Source organism: Lepidothrix coronata, unplaced genomic scaffold (genome assembly GCF_001604755.1).
Source record: "Lepidothrix coronata isolate B3197 unplaced genomic scaffold, Lepidothrix_coronata-1.0 Scaffold0, whole genome shotgun sequence".
Lineage (NCBI taxonomy): Eukaryota > Metazoa > Chordata > Aves > Passeriformes > Pipridae > Lepidothrix > Lepidothrix coronata.
The window spans coordinates 181,802-199,059 of record NW_016690180.1 but is presented as its reverse complement, the minus strand read 5'-3'; the positions used below and the strand labels follow the sequence as shown (position 1 = coordinate 199,059).

The window sequence follows — 17,258 nt, the reverse complement described above, 5'->3', positions numbered from 1 at the left end:
CCCCCGCCAAAACCCCAAAACCACCTCCAAAAGAAACCCCCCCCCACAAAAAAAAAAGAAAAAAAAAAAAGAAAAAAAAAGAACTATCCAAAGAAAACCTTAATACTTTTCCTGAAATAGCACAATCGTGCTCAATGCCACCGCCACGCTACCGGACCCCAGATTGGCAGAAACAACAGGCCCCGTAGGCCCGGCCAGGCCTCAGCTCCCCAAACCTCGCCAGAAGAAAAAAAAGGAAGAGGCTTCCCTCTTCGTCTATTTATATGTTTGATTACATAAAGGAATAGGATGGAATACTTCCTTCCTTCCTTACTGGTTGCCAGGAAGGAAGGCCTAGACTCAAAGCCATTACAATTACAAACACCATTTTTGCAAGCTCCTCAACTCATATAGGTTCAAACCATATAGGGTCAGTGAGCTGAAGCATCTCACTATGCTTAGTTCCACAGCTGGTGTGAGGAGTGAAAGAAATGGCACAGGTCAGAGAAGGGTATCTTTTGGTAGTGACAAGTTATTTAGGTTGTCTCCATTCTCTTACATACCAGTGTATACAAAAGAACAAACATAGTTAAACATTCTATTAAGGCTATTAATAATAGTTACAAACCACTCATTTTTCTGGATAAACTCAGGAAAACTAATGAAGACTCAGGATATAACTAAAGAAAGTTTGAAAACCTATAGGTAAGTGAAGATTGTTCACGTGCAGAAAGTGTTCTGTTTAGCTTGAAAAGCATATTTATCTAAGACGCAATGTTACTGGTTTACAGTTGTGTAGTGCACATTATTTGAGGCATACAGAATAAAAATAGCTATCATATCCACTAAAAAAATATTTCCATCTACACACTTCCAAAACAAAATCTACTGCTTGTAACTTTTTCATAATAGCTGACTCTTCAAATCTAACTGTGGTTTGTTTCAAATATTGTATACTTATCAAATCTTATGTTCACAAATACTGTCCTAAAGAAATCACTTCCATATTATACATTTTTATTTACAGCAACCTCTGTAAAGTAGAGAATTTTACAAGGAATGTATTGATTCCAAGATAATAATAAATGGGACCTGCGTTATCTACGTAGATTTTCCTCAGAAAAAGGATCAAGTGATAAAGTACTGTTGTGATTTGTAAAGGTCACATGCTGGCAGGTAAAATCAATCTTAATTTTGAGAATGGTGTAAGAATAAAAAAATAATTCAATACCTAAGTGCTGGATTCTTAGGAATACCTAGCTTGAAAGAGCCAATCATAGCCATAGCTCTAAGTAAGATATTCTGATGAATTCACTGTATTAATTACTACTTCTAAGATAGAAAACAGTGCTGTGAAATGTCTGCTTGCAGCAAGGTTAACTTTCTGTTCAGATACATTCTATCTCGCCATCTACCCTAGCTTCAATATTTTTTCCAGTATTGTGTTATTTTTACTACTAATAAAAAAATTGCTCAGACTAAAAAAAAAAAAAAAAATCAAACACAATTCAACAAAAATCTATTTGCATTTGGATTTCATCTATTTAACAATATTCTGTAAAGTGCATCTTGAACTTTGGAGAGAGCTTTTAAAACCAAATCTTTAAGCTTAAAAGAGAAATTCAGTGCAAGATAACTAAAGGACAGAGGACAGGTCTATCTCCTTTACCCTGGTTAAATAGTTTCAAGTAGAAATGCCATTGAAATGGACATACAGAAGGCTATAGTTTAAGAGAAATACATGTGTTCTGTCCCTCTGAAATGAACAGTTCTTAGATTTGGGGGACCAAGTAGAATTTTACTAGTGTGAAAAGTACTAGTTCTAGTTTCTTCATTTCATGAATACTCAGAAGAACACTCATCTGAAGCAACATTTCTTCAGAGATGTCTATTTTGTATGAACAATTTAGCAAAATATTACTGCAGTCTTTAGGCAAAGGATGCCTAGACAGACTAAGTGAGAAACATTGCATATTTATTTTCTCAATTTCCCCAAGCTTACAGATTGTTCCATTAGTTTAACAAAAATATTTTGTTATTCTTTATTAATAAATACACTAGAAATATTACATCACGAGGGATATTGCTACATTTATATTCTGTATGAAGCTTGCTGAGGAGTCTGTGTGAGTCTCTTGCATAAGACTTACACCAAGTATGGCAGCAAGAAAGCACAAAAGAAAAAACTACTTATGAATGTCTAATAGCATGACTATGAAAAACAAGTATCTTCCAAGTTCCTAACCCTTTAATAGATGTTTTATGCCTTCCAGGAAAAAAGAAAATAATCTTCTTAATATCAACACAAAGTGTTTGGCAGTCACTGATCCTGGTCACAAGCAGGCAGCAGAACTCTAAGATTACTGGCATCCTTTTGTCCAGACTGGAGAAGGTTTATCCCTCTTACTTACTTGCAGATCCCAGATGGCCAGGTGTGGATGCCAGCCGCATCAGCCTCCACCAGTACCTCACAGCCACTTAGCACTTTTAACTTTGTGAATGTGAAAAACATTGGGGTGTCTTTTGCTAAGAGTGCTCCAAGTAACACCTGCCAAAGCCTGAGCATTGTTGCGAGCGCAGCTGCTGGACACTTCTACAGTGATACTGTTTATGACAGCATCTTCCAGCAGATGGAAACACATGCAGCATACACAGCTGCTAGCTGTAGGAAAATCTCTCGCCCCTGTAGTAGAAAGTGAAGCACAGCAGTGGCTTCTCTAGAGCTGAGAAGACTGCTTACACTATTGATGACAAAGTGATGGCAAGTAGCAAAGCTTGGTACTTACAACCCTGCCACCTACAAACCAGGAAGAGGGAGAACATGTTCCCAAGGACAGAGGACACACTGGTTCTGAATGAGCAAGGCAAGTAGCCAAGGAAGCTGAGCATTCAGCACTATTATCTGACAGTAAGAGGGGACTGCTTTGATGTGTATGATGTGCTGCCTTGACTGTCAGAGCAACCATCTTAGGGAAAGAGCAAGAATGAAGAATTAGGAGAGAAAAGAACTTGCATTTCCACAAGTACAATCCAGAAACTCAGCAATGGGAGGGGGGGAGGAATCTAGTTCAGAAACAAAAAAGGGCTGACACCAAGCAAAAGAAATCAATTTCCACAAAAGAATAAGGGAGGTGTTCAGCTAACCACAGTCCACTTCCTCTAGATGAGTATTCTAGATGTATAACATCCCATTCTAGACCAATAGTAACAACAGAATAAAACGTTTTTTTCCCCCATACACCAAAATGTAAAGTCAACATAAAACAATATTCCAGATTATAATAAGAAACTAAATTAATCTTAGTCATATATCAAACCTAAAATTTTATTTCTACCACAAGTCATTATTAAGGTAAGCTTAATGAAAATAATAAATATATGCCTACACTGACAGAGGCATCATAATTTCATACTCTGATTAAGCCATAAATTTTTGATCCCCAACTTCTATTCCAAGACAGCTCTTAAGGACATCTTATTATTCTTGCCTTTAGATCTAAACGATAAAGAAATTATCATTAGAACCTTGCAGAATCTCTGTTAAAGATGCTTAAACTATTTTTCCATTCAAAAGAAGAACATTCATTCTACAACTTAGAAGACTAATCCCAACAATAACTTCTCCTAACAATTACTTGCCTGCACTATGGCTGCTAAGATACTAAATTACATCTGAAAAAAACCCCTCCAGATTTCTGCATACTCCTAAAATATTGAAATACTATATACGATAGACAAAATATTAAAGTAGAAAAATGTTTCAACAAAAAATGAAATTTTAAACTTTCAAACAAAGTAAGAGACTTTAAGGTCTTTTTGGTAAAAATTTGTCTTTTGTACTTGAAAATTTGCTAACATTTTGTAACTGTTTAGACAGAATTAACTTCAAAACATAATACCTTTCAGAGCTACTCCCTGGTCAGTCAGTGAAGTCTAGCTGAATTTATCACGATGTGTAAACACCAATGTGGAAGGAACTGGTTTTCCTTAGTTCACATTTGAAGTTAAAGCATTTTGACTGAAACAAACACAAGCCTCCAAATAGGCTCTGACCTTTGCATAACCGATCACCTCTTTTCAAGTTCTGCAGCTGTAGCCAGCAACAACACACTAATGAACAATTTGCCTGCATTCAACAGTCTCCAAAGTGCCTCAACCCTTGACATTTAGAAAAAACCCCACACTTCCTTTGGCTGGAACCTGATGGTAGGAACATTATATCAGCTCTACAGATGAGAGATGGTGAGAGCTGAAACACTGTCAATATAGGTAAGACTCAAGTTCAGAGCTAGAGCTTTTGTTGCCATTCACCTCTATGGCTATCACACAGTAACACAGTTTGGGATTTGTCCCCTTGCCTCTCACACCTTGCTTGTGGTGCAAGCTGGCAGGTTCCACTGCACTGCATACAGGCAAGGTCTTGTTTCCACGAAAAGCATCAGCTTCTAGCTCTCACCACTCCCATATAAATATCTCTTGGTCAGGCAGACTGACTCTTTGAATGCAAATGCAAGCAGAGAATTAATTTTAAATTAGAGAAGACATTGAAAGGGGTACAAATCAGTGCACAAAGCAGTCATAAGGAGTTTGTAGATCGGATCTCAAATAGTCTTCTTTGATACTGGAACAAATCAAAGCTGTTTATAAAATATTTGCTTTTATTTGCAACAGTAATGCAGAGATCATCCCAGCAAAGAAACTTCAGGGGCAAAAACGAGTGGAGTAAACATTGACTTAAAGTCAAAACAAAATCACCCGTAGGCTTAATTGTGAATAGTCACTGCAGTAGCCATTAAAGCAGTCTTCCTAGGCGGTTCACTGAGCAAAACATGCATAAGTCTTACAAGACTGTTCCAGCAAAATGTCTATATCTTCAGAAGTGCTTATACGGAATAGAAAGATGACGGACACTTGCATCCTGCCCAAAATGGATTCAGGTATCTTGAAACTTTATACAGAGAAATGTAGAAGCAGTAGGTAATAAGTGCTTTATCTTCTTAGCCACTAGACCTCTAGAACTGGCACTTTTTAAAGTCTGCCTAAATCGGTCAACAAGCCTCAGCATTGGACTTGGTAGTGTAGAAATACTCTTAATAGCCATCACAGCAGAGGGAGTTTGGTTTTTTGTTATTCTCCAAAAGCTGAAGGACTGTATGCAATGTCATGCATGAATCACAGTAAACATACATACACTTGAAAATCTAACAAATGAAAACAACTGCAAACAACTTCAAAATTAAGTTTTAAGAAAATTATTCACCCAAATAACATGACAGCCTAAAAATTATTTTCAAGCAATATGCATTACTCAAGAGCTCCTATTAAAATACCTTTTACTCGTGTAACTAAAATCGGTGCTAAAATGAAAGGAAAACACTGAAAGCAAAATATAAGAGACAGCATATTGATCCCTGAATTTGATTGGAAGCCAGCCAAGTTATAGAATAGTCAGAAGAACGAATGCTTCTTTCATAAGCTGGAAATACAGAAACAAAGAAGAGACAGAGAGAAATGAAACTGCCAAGACAGGAAATTCAGACCACAAGGTACTAAAAAAACTGCCAGTGTTATATATATTAAATATATATATTAAATCATATTTGCAAGTAGAGGAAAAATATCATTTGAGAAGTTCAGGATCAAGCATGCTACGAAGGTTATTCACAGAAAGTCTAAATAGCAACTATACAAGAAGAACAGTTGATTTGTCCTCAGGAGAAACACATCTATGTGAAGTATTTAGAGGGAAAGTCAACACCAGCAGGCAAAGAAAACAGAGAAGAGTCATTAAAGGTGTCAAGAAATATGTACATCTGAAAATCACAAGCACAGAACTGTCAGTTAGCAGCATAATTTAGACACAGTATATAAGAAAGAGCAAATGGCCAAGAAGTGACCCTTGTGAGAGGGACTCGAGAGAGCAAGGGTCTTGTCACATAAGAAATGAACACACACCTTCTTTTATTTTTTAAGAGATGTGTAGAAAAATATCCACAATAAAAGGATAGGGCAGGCAGTTGGATGAAAGATTTGTAGAAATATAGTGGTTATATAAGGAGGAGAAAATGAAAGAAATAATACCTGCACATAGAGACTGCACAGAGTTCCTTACAGCAGGCATCATTATTATGACTTAGGTCAATCTCAAATGTAATTTCTTAATAACTACTATGGAAAAGACTATGAGTAAGGTCTAACACTATCTTCTCTTTTCACTACCAAACAATTAATGATAAAAATGTTCCTTCACTGGAGGACTTCATATCAGGCCTTTTACAGACATGACATTTAAAACTGTTATGAACTGAACAATCTAAGCCAACTCTTAGAAAGCAAAGCAGTAGGCAGGCTAGCTCACTCCAGGTACTGAGTACATTTACCCATTTATTTAAATTACCTAACTAGATAGAATTGTAAAGTGAAAATACCACTTGTCAGCACATATCAACTACAATCGGTGCTGCACATTTCATAAATAAACCAAAATTGAAGACTCTACAAGCATCTGACTAACTAACAACTCGGTCCATGCCTAAGTTTCTTCTCAGAGCCAGAACAGTTTCTAGATCATCTCCTTGCTTCTCTCAAACTGAAGGTTTGACAGAATATGCATAATTTCTGAAAAAAACTAAATTGTCATCACAGGAAACACTTATGATATAAATGCTTAATAAACATATATTAGTATAATGATATAACAGTAAAAAATGGCTAATGAGAAAACAGAATGACATTATCAATGTCATACATATCAATGTACTCAAAACTAAAACAGTAGGACAATACTGTTTTGTCAAGAAAGAAGTCTTAACTAATTGCAAATTTTTGTAACTTTTTTTTTTTTTACTATGTAGATATTGGTCAAATATTAGGGGATGCTTAACTCTAAGCCTGGAAAACAGATCTACATTCTAAGCTTCATGTATGGTCTATGAATGTTTGTTATGTCCTTCACATGGATTGGAGGTGAAAAAGGGAGAGTCCTCTCTAGTCTTCCAGTTCTTACATGAATTAAGCAGAGTCCATCTTAACAAGTGGGCTTGTAAATCCAAAAAGTACTGCATCCTTTTGCCAAAACTTTGTCTTCCAAAAAAAAAAAGAAAAGAAAACAGAGTAGCAGAAGCTGCCTTTTATTGCTGAGATCAGGAAAATCAGAATAAAAAAAAGAAACCTAGAAAGGGAAAAGAATAAATGAAGATTTAAATGTTTTAAATCACAACAATGCATCATATGCACATCATTACAGAGCACATAAAAATATAACATCCTAATATGATTATATTTAAATGTTCTATAAGGATGTGCATACCATATCTTGTGATTTAAAACATTTTATTTCCATTGAAGCAGCTCTACAGCTTTAAAACCTGCTGCAATTTTACATGTCTGCTACCTCTTACATTCTTCAACATCAAATGACAGAGTCTGCCAAATATTTACTTACTAAGAAACTTGGCAGAACTTGCAGGCCCTGATTTTATTATAGGATTGTAACTCTACATACAAGTTATCAGACCTTCTGCTTAGAATCACGGCATCAAGAACTAATCTTAAGCAAAGGTTTTGTTCAATTGATTTTTTCTTTGTCTAAACTCCTCAGCTTAAAAATCTTGATGCTTTGAAGCATCCAAAAATTGTTAACATTCAGTACACAAAATACATCTCTGCTGCATTGTCAGACTAAGACTCGCTGGACAAATAAGAAATACAAATGTTGCAGAAATACAGATATTTATATTTTACAGGACAGATTACTAGCCCTGCTTCAACTGGTAAAGACAAACACGTGCTGAGTACTTATGCAAGAATCTAACATATAAATAAATGTTTAAGTACATACACCATACACTATATATATACCTACAAGTTACATATATAGCTACTCAGACATAATACTCTAAGAAACCTTGCAGAAGTAAATAAAAAGAACTCGAGATGTATGAATGAATATTGCTTATTTTCAAGTTTTAAACTGGTTTCCAAACCAAGCATGAAAATGGGAGCGTAACATATTGCTCTGAAAACACTGAATAAACCAGCAAAGGGAGGAAAGTTTGTTAAAAACATAGTGTCATATTCCACAAGTGGGGAAGTAGCTTTGCCAGTGTTTGAAAACCAGTAGCACAGCCCTGCAAAAAACCCAACCCTGCAAAAACCAAAAAGTTTCTTTTTGTCAAATACTATTTCAAGTCAGCTGATCTTGAGAAATCAAAAGAATAGCTAAATTATCTAATCACAATGGAGAAAGAAATTTAGTAAGCACAAGATTAGTTTATGTATCACTAGCAATAACTCAGCAAACCTTCTCTACCCATTGTAAGTGCATTGTTAAGTGTTAACAACTGTTTCATTTTCAAATCGAAATGGTTACTGCAAAACAGATGAAAGAATGCATCTAGCATTTTTTTCATGGATGTTATTTACAGTATTTCTTCGTAAACAAAATGCCTCCATAACATACAACTTTGCTATTAATATACCACAATTCTCCAGTTTCTTTTCAGGCATAGTAATGTTTGTCTCAAGAAAACCCCAATCTCCCTATTTTCTACCAGAGTCTCAACAGGTTCCATAGTCAAAGACATTGAAGAGTCTCCTCTTCCATGAAAAAGGCTAGAGGAAAACTATGAACTGTGGGAGACCAGGAGAGGTTTGATTATGAGCAGCAGAAAAAAGAAATAGATATATGTGAAGAGATCTGCAGTACCCCTGAGGACAACACCTTCTCTGCATTTAGATGATGAATGGGACTGTTGAAACTCTGCATTTGTGTTCATGTTCAATGTTAATTGTATTTTTACCCTTTATTGTACCCTATTCCCTGGTTTTTATAAAAATCCTCAGTATTCTGTACCCCAGTTTATGCCCTTCTCCCTGACTGGCTCATAAGTGTCGCATTGCAGTAACTCATTATTTAGTAATCCCTTATTTGGTTAGGACCTCCGTTTTTTCTCCTTATATGGTCTGCGTTAGCATTCTCCTCCCTAACTCCTCCCACTTTTCCAGCACTTTCCATTCCCTACCCTTTATAAGATGGCTCCTCCCTTCAATAAAGGTCCGTTTCATCCTCCATCTCCGAAGTGGAAAAAACCTTTTTTCCCCCGGGCTGCGTCAATGAACAGCAGAGATATCCCTCTCCCATCTTCTCTTCCTCTCTGCCAATGATTTTCATGAAGTCATCCTACTAAATAAATGACCTGTTCAGACGGGCATTCCCTGTTTTTTGGGCAACTGACCTGCATAACAGCACTTCTGTAAAATGACCTGGTGCTAAACCCTTTCCTGCTTCCTCCATGTCAACTTCTGTGGTTGCAGGGTGCCATCCATTCTGCAGGACCAGAGGTGTACAGGAACGAGCTGTGTTCCAGCACTCCCAAACACAGTGACTCCACTTTCAAAGCATGCGGCACAGGGACTGGCAGTGTGAATCAAAAACTGATAGTGTCTCACTACAAACATATGGATTTCAACTGCTGATGTGAAGAAGTCAGATTTATGGAAAACTGAAAAGACCTAAGCCCATTATCTTCAATCCTTCCCAGTAAAAGAACATATATCAATATGGGAAGGACAACTAAGCAGTCACCTGAAATACAATTCATTTTTCACTTTCAATTGTTCCCTGCAGAAAAAAAGCAAGTTATACTTCAGTCCTAGAAGTTTTGAGGGATTTTGCAGATATTTGTATTCTTTCAGTTTGTTTAGTGTTTGTTTTTCATAAGAAAACTTTTCATCACGACAAATTAGTAAGTTGATGGCAAGATAATTCTGTTTGAATATCACAATAGTATTTTAGTTGGTAGACTGTCAGCCTTAATAAATTAAATGTATTCAAAGAAAGGATAACTAGCTTAAAAATAAATACATTGGTAAGAAACAAACAATCACAGAGAAATAAAATAGAGGCTAAGAGGAGGATGATACTTTCAAGAGAGGCAAGCAATCCTCAGAAAGAATCTCCTTTAATACCTACATTTGCTATAAAGCATGGAACTAATTATTGTTCCAATATACATAATGTATTCAGAGACCTCAAATAACAGACATTACTACCTGGCATTTTGAGCCCAGTCATTGAAGTATACTGATTGTAAGCATAAATGTTCATATTACAAAACAGGCAGATGGTCTGCTTCACCAGAAACATTACAGTCTGACATTTGTTATCAATTGTACTGACTTAATACTAATGAGAGTAAATGAAGACAGATTTGCAAAAATCTGTCTCAGGAAGATGTATGTGTGCCTTTAAAAATGTTTTACTTCAGATATATCATGCTAGGTACCAAGAGGAATAATGATATATTTTAATATACAGCAGCACTCTTACATTTGGGCAGAGTTTTCAGGCCAGTAACCAAAATCTATAAGAGAATAAATTTATTCAGGAAAAGAAGCAGAGGTGATGTTTCAGGAACTCTGCCATAGCAGCAAACAAATCAAGATTAAACTTACTTTTTATGACATTATAAAATACCATTACACCCATTACTGAGACTTTTGTTCACAAGTACAGCAATTTTAAGATAAGCACCGAAAGGGTAAGCTTCATTTGTTCTTTAAATGCCAAAGTGCTGTGCTCTTAGTCAGTGTGTCCCTGCTGATCGCATGCTCACTGCAGGCAGGGGAAAGAAGGAAGAGCCCCCAGGCCCCCTCCAACACAATGAACTACCAGGAACCCAGGACAGGTTAAGCAGCACAGCCTGCCCCATCACAGTCACTGGCTGCATTAGGAACCATGGTATAAATTCAAAATCCAGACTGACAAACATTAAACAAGAGGCATAAATATCAGTGCTTTCTCAAGCCTAACACTTCTCCTTAGATTTCTCCAGGCAACTGCTTCAGGTCTTAAGAATCATTGAGGCTGGCTATGTTTCTCATAACGATGAAGTAGTGAAAGTATTACTTCTAAGTCAGTGTCTGGTCATCAGCATTTCTGTGAAGTGACCACATTAGTATCTCTAAGATTTTTTCTGTTATGAATTATGATAAAGGATACTGAATCTTAAAAGCATCTGCTCAAAAATAAATTAACAACAAACACGGTGCTCTTGCAAAAAGGTTCTGAAAGATGGTCAAGGCACTATTTTAAAATTAATTCTTATTGCTAAATATGGTGCTGTCTTAATAGCAAAGCACTGGGGCAGGGCATTCAGTGAACTCCTGACCTGCAACTAACGCAAACGATTGACTGAAAACGCAATGGCCTCCACAGCATAAGCACTCCTTGCCTAGCAGGGCATGCCAAGGCACGGACACAGAGCCTATACAACAAACCAACACCACAGAAGTTCCTTGCTTGTTTTGCTCCCTTCAGATACTTTCCTTCCTGTTTCATTTCTTCAGCAACACCACAGCAGGATCAATTATACAGCAATTCGTTACTCCCATTAATTACGCAGCATCAGTTCCATGAATATTTCCAAGTTTATTCAAATTACTCTGAGCACAAGCACAATTTAAGACTGAGGTGTAACAACACAGCATTAGATTACAATTTGGTTGTTTCATTTCAATTTATGTCAGATATCAAAACTTGAGAACTGATTCAGACAGGCTAATAGTGAACATCTGGATTTCTTCTTTTATAGCCAGAACTGTAAATATGACTATTCACTCATTTACTATTTCATCAAAAGCCAACGCCTGTTTATTATCCAAGGATAGAATATTAGGGGCTTTATTATGAAGCAAAAATTTATTTGTTTCTAATCATCCATATACTATAACAAATGAATATAGCCAATAAAGGGGTGTTTAAAATAAGTCTTTTAACCTAACTTGTCTATAGGCTATTGATAGAAAACATATGCAGTTGTAATTTTCATTGCTTGGAAAAACTGATTTCGGCTAAGATTTCCAGACCCTATGTACTGAAGGGCAGACATTAAATATTACATTTTCCCAATTTGGTAGCATTTTATAGCAAAGACATGGTCATTGCCAGTAACTTCTAAAGTAAGATTAAACCCAAGATTCTATTCCTTGCACAGATTGCTGTATTAGCATACTGCAAAAAACATGTACTGTACTTCAAGCTGAAATAAAAATGCCTCTGGTATAAAGTAAAGAAAATTTAAAGTAAAGTCAGCTGTACATGCTGTAACACACTTTCTCTGAAGCTTCTACACTGAAACACAAAACACAAATTAACTGTCATGTTTAAGCAATTATCTTCTATCAAAACGATCAAAAAACTAATTTACACAAGAGATACAGTAGATACATTTCCAATTCCCCCTCTAGCTTCCCTAAGACAGTGTAACTGATCTAAACAAACACAGTCAATCATTTGCAAGGTGAGAAGAGTGTTTTTTAAAAATTATTATTTATTCTTAAGTAAATGGAAGAAGTGTGATCGTGCCTAAAAGGATGAGACTGAAAATACACAAGATATGTCAGTGAATGTTTCATTATATAGGGATGTAATCCAGATCAATATCCTACTTTTCACTATTATAATTTTTTTCTCACAGAAAACTGATAGCACAAACAGATACTACTCAATTTTCCAAAAAAGCTTTTAACAGGGTAAAGAGCAAACTAAGTGGAGAGAACAAATTTTGGATTCAGTCTCCTGAATTTGCCTGTTGTGACCTTGAGCAAGATGTCTGCTCCTATCTCATGAACATTAGCATCTAGAACATGAGCAACATCAAGTGCCCAGGTTCTTAATCAAAACATATAAACAAATCAGTGTCATTTAGCAAGGGAAGAGGGGACTGGACACCATGGACAACACAGACAGAGGGGAAACAACAACAATTTTCCCCCCCCTTCATTCTTTCAAGACATCTTGCGAATCTACAGCAGTGGAAACTTCTAATCAATTTGCTTTTTAAAGTACAGAACTGGGTCTTATTTGTTCAATTTTAATACTTTAAAGTGACTTGTTGCAATAAATTAATATACCTACACACATCATCATCACCATCATGGCTGGGCTTCGCGAACAAAGATTTAAGAAGGCTCTATCCACGTTTGTTACAGGCACGCTGGTGGCTTATGAGGCCAATACGAGATAGACATGTCCGATTGCAAAAGGCACAGCAGAAACACTCCTTAGATGGTGTATTCTGCAATACACGGTTCTTTCTGCGTTGAGCTACACACATATACTTCATATATTCTCTCTCTCTTCTGTATGCAATATGCAAATTGCACTAAAATCTATTGCAAATACCAGGGTCTAATTTTGAAGAGTGACTAAAAATCATAATGTACAAAAGAAGAAAGTCTTCTTGTTACTAAAAATATCTCTCGTGGAGGTATGAACTATGTTTTCTGTTGTACTTTTTTTGTTTTCCCTCATCCCTTCATGCATACAATTGCACTGCCTCGTATTAGCATTGGTATTGAACTCACAGCTTTTTGACTAAGGAACAGAATACAAAGGCTAATTTCCATTCCAAAATTCAGAAAATTAAACTATTTGTAAATTATTTCTTTTAAATTGAATTGGGCATTTAAACATTGTCATATGTGAGACAGTAAATATATACTTTTTTTTAATTGCTAAAGAGACACAACAGGTTTTTGGGTTTTTTTGGTTTTTTTTTTTTTTTAATCAAAACAAAACAAAACTCATCAGTTCCACCACCTCCCCAAAACTGCTGTCACTGTCCTTATGAAGCAGTGATTTTCAAATCTGAAGAGCAATCATCTTGGATCAGACAGAAACGACTGATGTAGTGATGGACCAGTGCACCATTTTATATACTTTCAGCTTTCATTTTGGTTAGAAGGTAAAGCAAGACAATAATAAAATAGGTTGTCTTCTCTAAAAACTAAAGTAAAACCAAAAATCTCTAAGAGTCATAACAAATTTTACTTATACCAGTTAGTAAACAGTTAAGAGATAAAAATCTTTGATATGAAACCCATTTTGTTTCCTGTAGAGACACAAAATCTATTGCTGAACCCTGAACGGTAGACAGTCCTTTTCAGAAAACCTGAATCCATTTGTTTTAGTATTGACATACACTTGAACCACCTTTCTTGGAGACACACACATTAGCAGCATACAAATTAGCAGCATGCAGGTACTTGAACCAGCGCTTGCAAATCTGGGAGTAAGCATGCACATTAGCTATTGCTTTGGACAGACAACAGCACTTCCCTCCACAATCTCTAAGAACTTTCCTCAGCTCTTAAGGCTGTCTGAAGAAAAATGTACCTGGAAGGACATGGTTCTGGGAAAACAACAGTTAAAAGTTCTGAGATATGAAATAAGAAGTTTCCATAGACTTCTTAGACTCCTTCACACTTCACTGACTAAATACATAGCAAATCAGTTATGACAATTTGTGGTTAACTTTCACTACGTTCCCAAAATACAGAGGTTCAATTTTGAAATTTGATCGATACTTACACCATCTTACATACCAAGTTAATTGGTAAAAATGCTGCAATATATTCCTTGAGACTGCTCTGAAGAACTATTAAAGTATTTGTTACCCAATGTGAATAAACCTGCTGTTTGCAAATACTGATGGTTAATGGAAGTATTAAGTCGTTAGAAGAGTTACAAAGTGACTTACACGAGCATGTAAACAGGATGAAAATAGAACTAAAAATATCGTACTGAAACCAGGAAGGCATAATTTAGATACACACACAAAATGCAAAGTCCTTTTCCCTCTCAACAAGAGAAATATTAAAACATATAAGTCATATACAAAAAAGCAACTTTAACAACAAAGTGAGTGCTGTGCAGCTTTGCGGCAGTAAGATAGATATCACAAGCACATACTCTTAAAAGGCCACTATTTAAAATTTTGCTACATTATTTTACTAAGGACATCTAGCAGTCTGCAGACCTCATGCATAAATAAGAATCAATGTTGCAAACAAAAAGCTAATAAAAATCTGAGCAAAGACAACTGAAGTCAACTGTACATTTTATATATTCTTTAATTAAGACCTATTGCCTATTTTATGATCTATGATCCTGGCACAACTCTGTGATTTGCACAATAACACCACTTGCACATCAACCACTGTCATTTTCTAAACCAGAAATGTGCATACGTATTTCTACAATAAGATTAAGATTAGTTTTAATGGAACTTTACACATGTATAAGCCCACAGTAGTGCTAAAAGTAACGATGTGTGCTCTGCTGCTTCTGCCCAGGTCTGTGCACCCCTGCCCCTTATCCCATCCCAAAGTTTGGGGTGTCGCTGTTATCAGAGCTCACCAAGTCAGTTTTAACTTGGGTCCATTCCCCTGCCTGTATCTGCATCCAACCACACAATGCTCATGCAGGTAGAGGCACAGGCAGGGACTCCTGCAGTGTTCATGAAACTGTGATCATCACCCCATAACCTGGCTTCATCATCTGAATCTAGCAAGCATTACACAGTGAATCCAGACCTGAAAACCGTTTCTGAGGTAACCATCACTTTTTGCTCAAGTATTCATCTTCTCCCAGCAAAAACACCATAAAAACTTAAAGAGGCCAGACAAGCACTGCTCTTTCTCCTCTTGTGTACTCCTGCTCTTCTCCTGTACTGCTGACCTTAGCATTTACCAGTGACATTCAGGTGCATAATTCCGGTTTCCATACAAAATCAATTTGGAGTCGTGGTAGCTGGATTTCTACTGTTTAGCTCTTATTCTCTTCTTTACAACCAGAGCTAGGCATCATTACCAAAGGCATTTCAGCTTTACTCATACAAGCTAGAAAATGTCATATTATCATACTGGTCTGAAACTTGGATCTTGTGGAGAATGAGAAGTAAAAATTCAGTCAAGGGTGGGAAGCTGAACAACACAGTAATCATTGACACATATATACATATATATTTGCCACCCAAATCTGAATGCAGTGGTGAAAAGCAGATGAAGGAAACAGAAAATAAATCAATTACTGCACAGGAAAGAAGTGCACCTTGGGAATAAGGACTATGGAAAACAAGCTCACTAAAGCTGCCAGCAACTGTCTGAATATATTTTTTTCTTTTCACATTACAAAAGGTGAGACAATATCATAGGCTTCGTCACTGCTGAAAGGCCACTAGCAGTTTGGAGTGATGAAAACCCTTTGAGAGATGGTAGTTGTAAGGTAGAATTATGGAGACTTGATGGATCTATCTATGATTGATATAAAACTGAACATACTACTAATAATATATTTTCAGGTGTCATGTGTGTGAATTCATAAAGAGAATTCAAGGTACAGTTTTAAACTCAATATTGCTATTAGAAATCAGACGTCTACATTATGAAGCGTCCTCTGGCTAAAAGGCAAGAGTCTTCTTATCCAAAAAAAATCTCAAGTTATGCTTTATCCTGTCCAGTCACAGTAATTATTGCAATGATTTCCCTTCCTCTTTTACTAGGGGGAAAAAAATCCATGATCTTGATTGATTCTTTAAAGAGAAACGACATTCTGGTACCATCTGATCGTTTTAGCCTAATTTTTCCAGAAAAATAATGCTATTATGAGAAGACTAAACAGAAAACATAAAATCTGAACCACGTTTTCCACGTTCTATCAAATTTTGCAAGATACTTGATGTCTCCAATATGAATTTCACAGAAGTTAGAAACTTTACAGAAAAATAAGACCCAACACAGCAACTCTTGAGGGAAAAGTAACCACAGCTTAAAGAAAAAGCAGTCTACTAGCTAATCAGAATTCAGGTTCTGTTTGTTGAAACCACAAGCATGATGCTCCTAATAAAGCCAAAAACCATTGAGAGAGACTGAAATGAATGGCGCATTTGAGGGACATGGCAGGGACCTGGGGTACCTGACACTAGACACTAAAATACACAGGGAACGAACTTAGAAAAAAATACACCTTTTAAGTCTACTACTCATGAAACAGCTCCACACTTATGGAGTATTCTCAAGCCATAGCACCTAAGAAAGAAAAACAAAAGAACACTTGAAGAGCAGATACATATGAACATACACATAGATAATTTGAGTAAGTCAATACCAATTAAACAAAAGGGATGAAAACCACTGCAATTATTACTGTGACTGGACAGCTTTAACTATCTTGGAAGCATACAATATAGCAATGTAGATTTGTGCTGAGGTGCCTAAACAAAAGACAGAGCATATCTCTTTTCATCAAAATGTCCAATATGATAAACATTAAAACAGAACAGTGGAAAAAAACACTCACCGTTTATTCTTCATACAAGTAAATATTGTTTGTATATGTGGACCATAAGCACACACGCATCCTTTTAAAGGTCTGGCTTTCAAAGTACATTTCATTTTTTTCCCCTTCCTCTGAGAAGAAAATATCATTGAAAGAA

At 36.2% G+C, this 17,258-nt stretch overlaps 1 protein-coding gene across 5 annotated transcripts in view; it reads right to left on the bottom strand.

Moving 5' to 3' along the window:
• Nucleotides 1-17,258, bottom strand: part of TENM3 (teneurin transmembrane protein 3) — a 459,642-nt gene that overhangs the window by 336,719 nt on the left and 105,665 nt on the right. Inside the window, exon 1 of one of the 5 annotated variants that reach the window (XM_017827468.1) lies at nt 433-457. The exons of 2 other annotated variants lie outside the window; for them this stretch is intronic. The gene's annotated coding sequence lies outside the window, so the exon portion shown is untranslated. Of the gene's footprint in view, nt 1-98; nt 401-432; nt 458-17,258 lie in introns of those variants that run through there. 2 more of the 5 variants (XM_017827167.1, XM_017827324.1) reach the window with 2 other exon arrangements.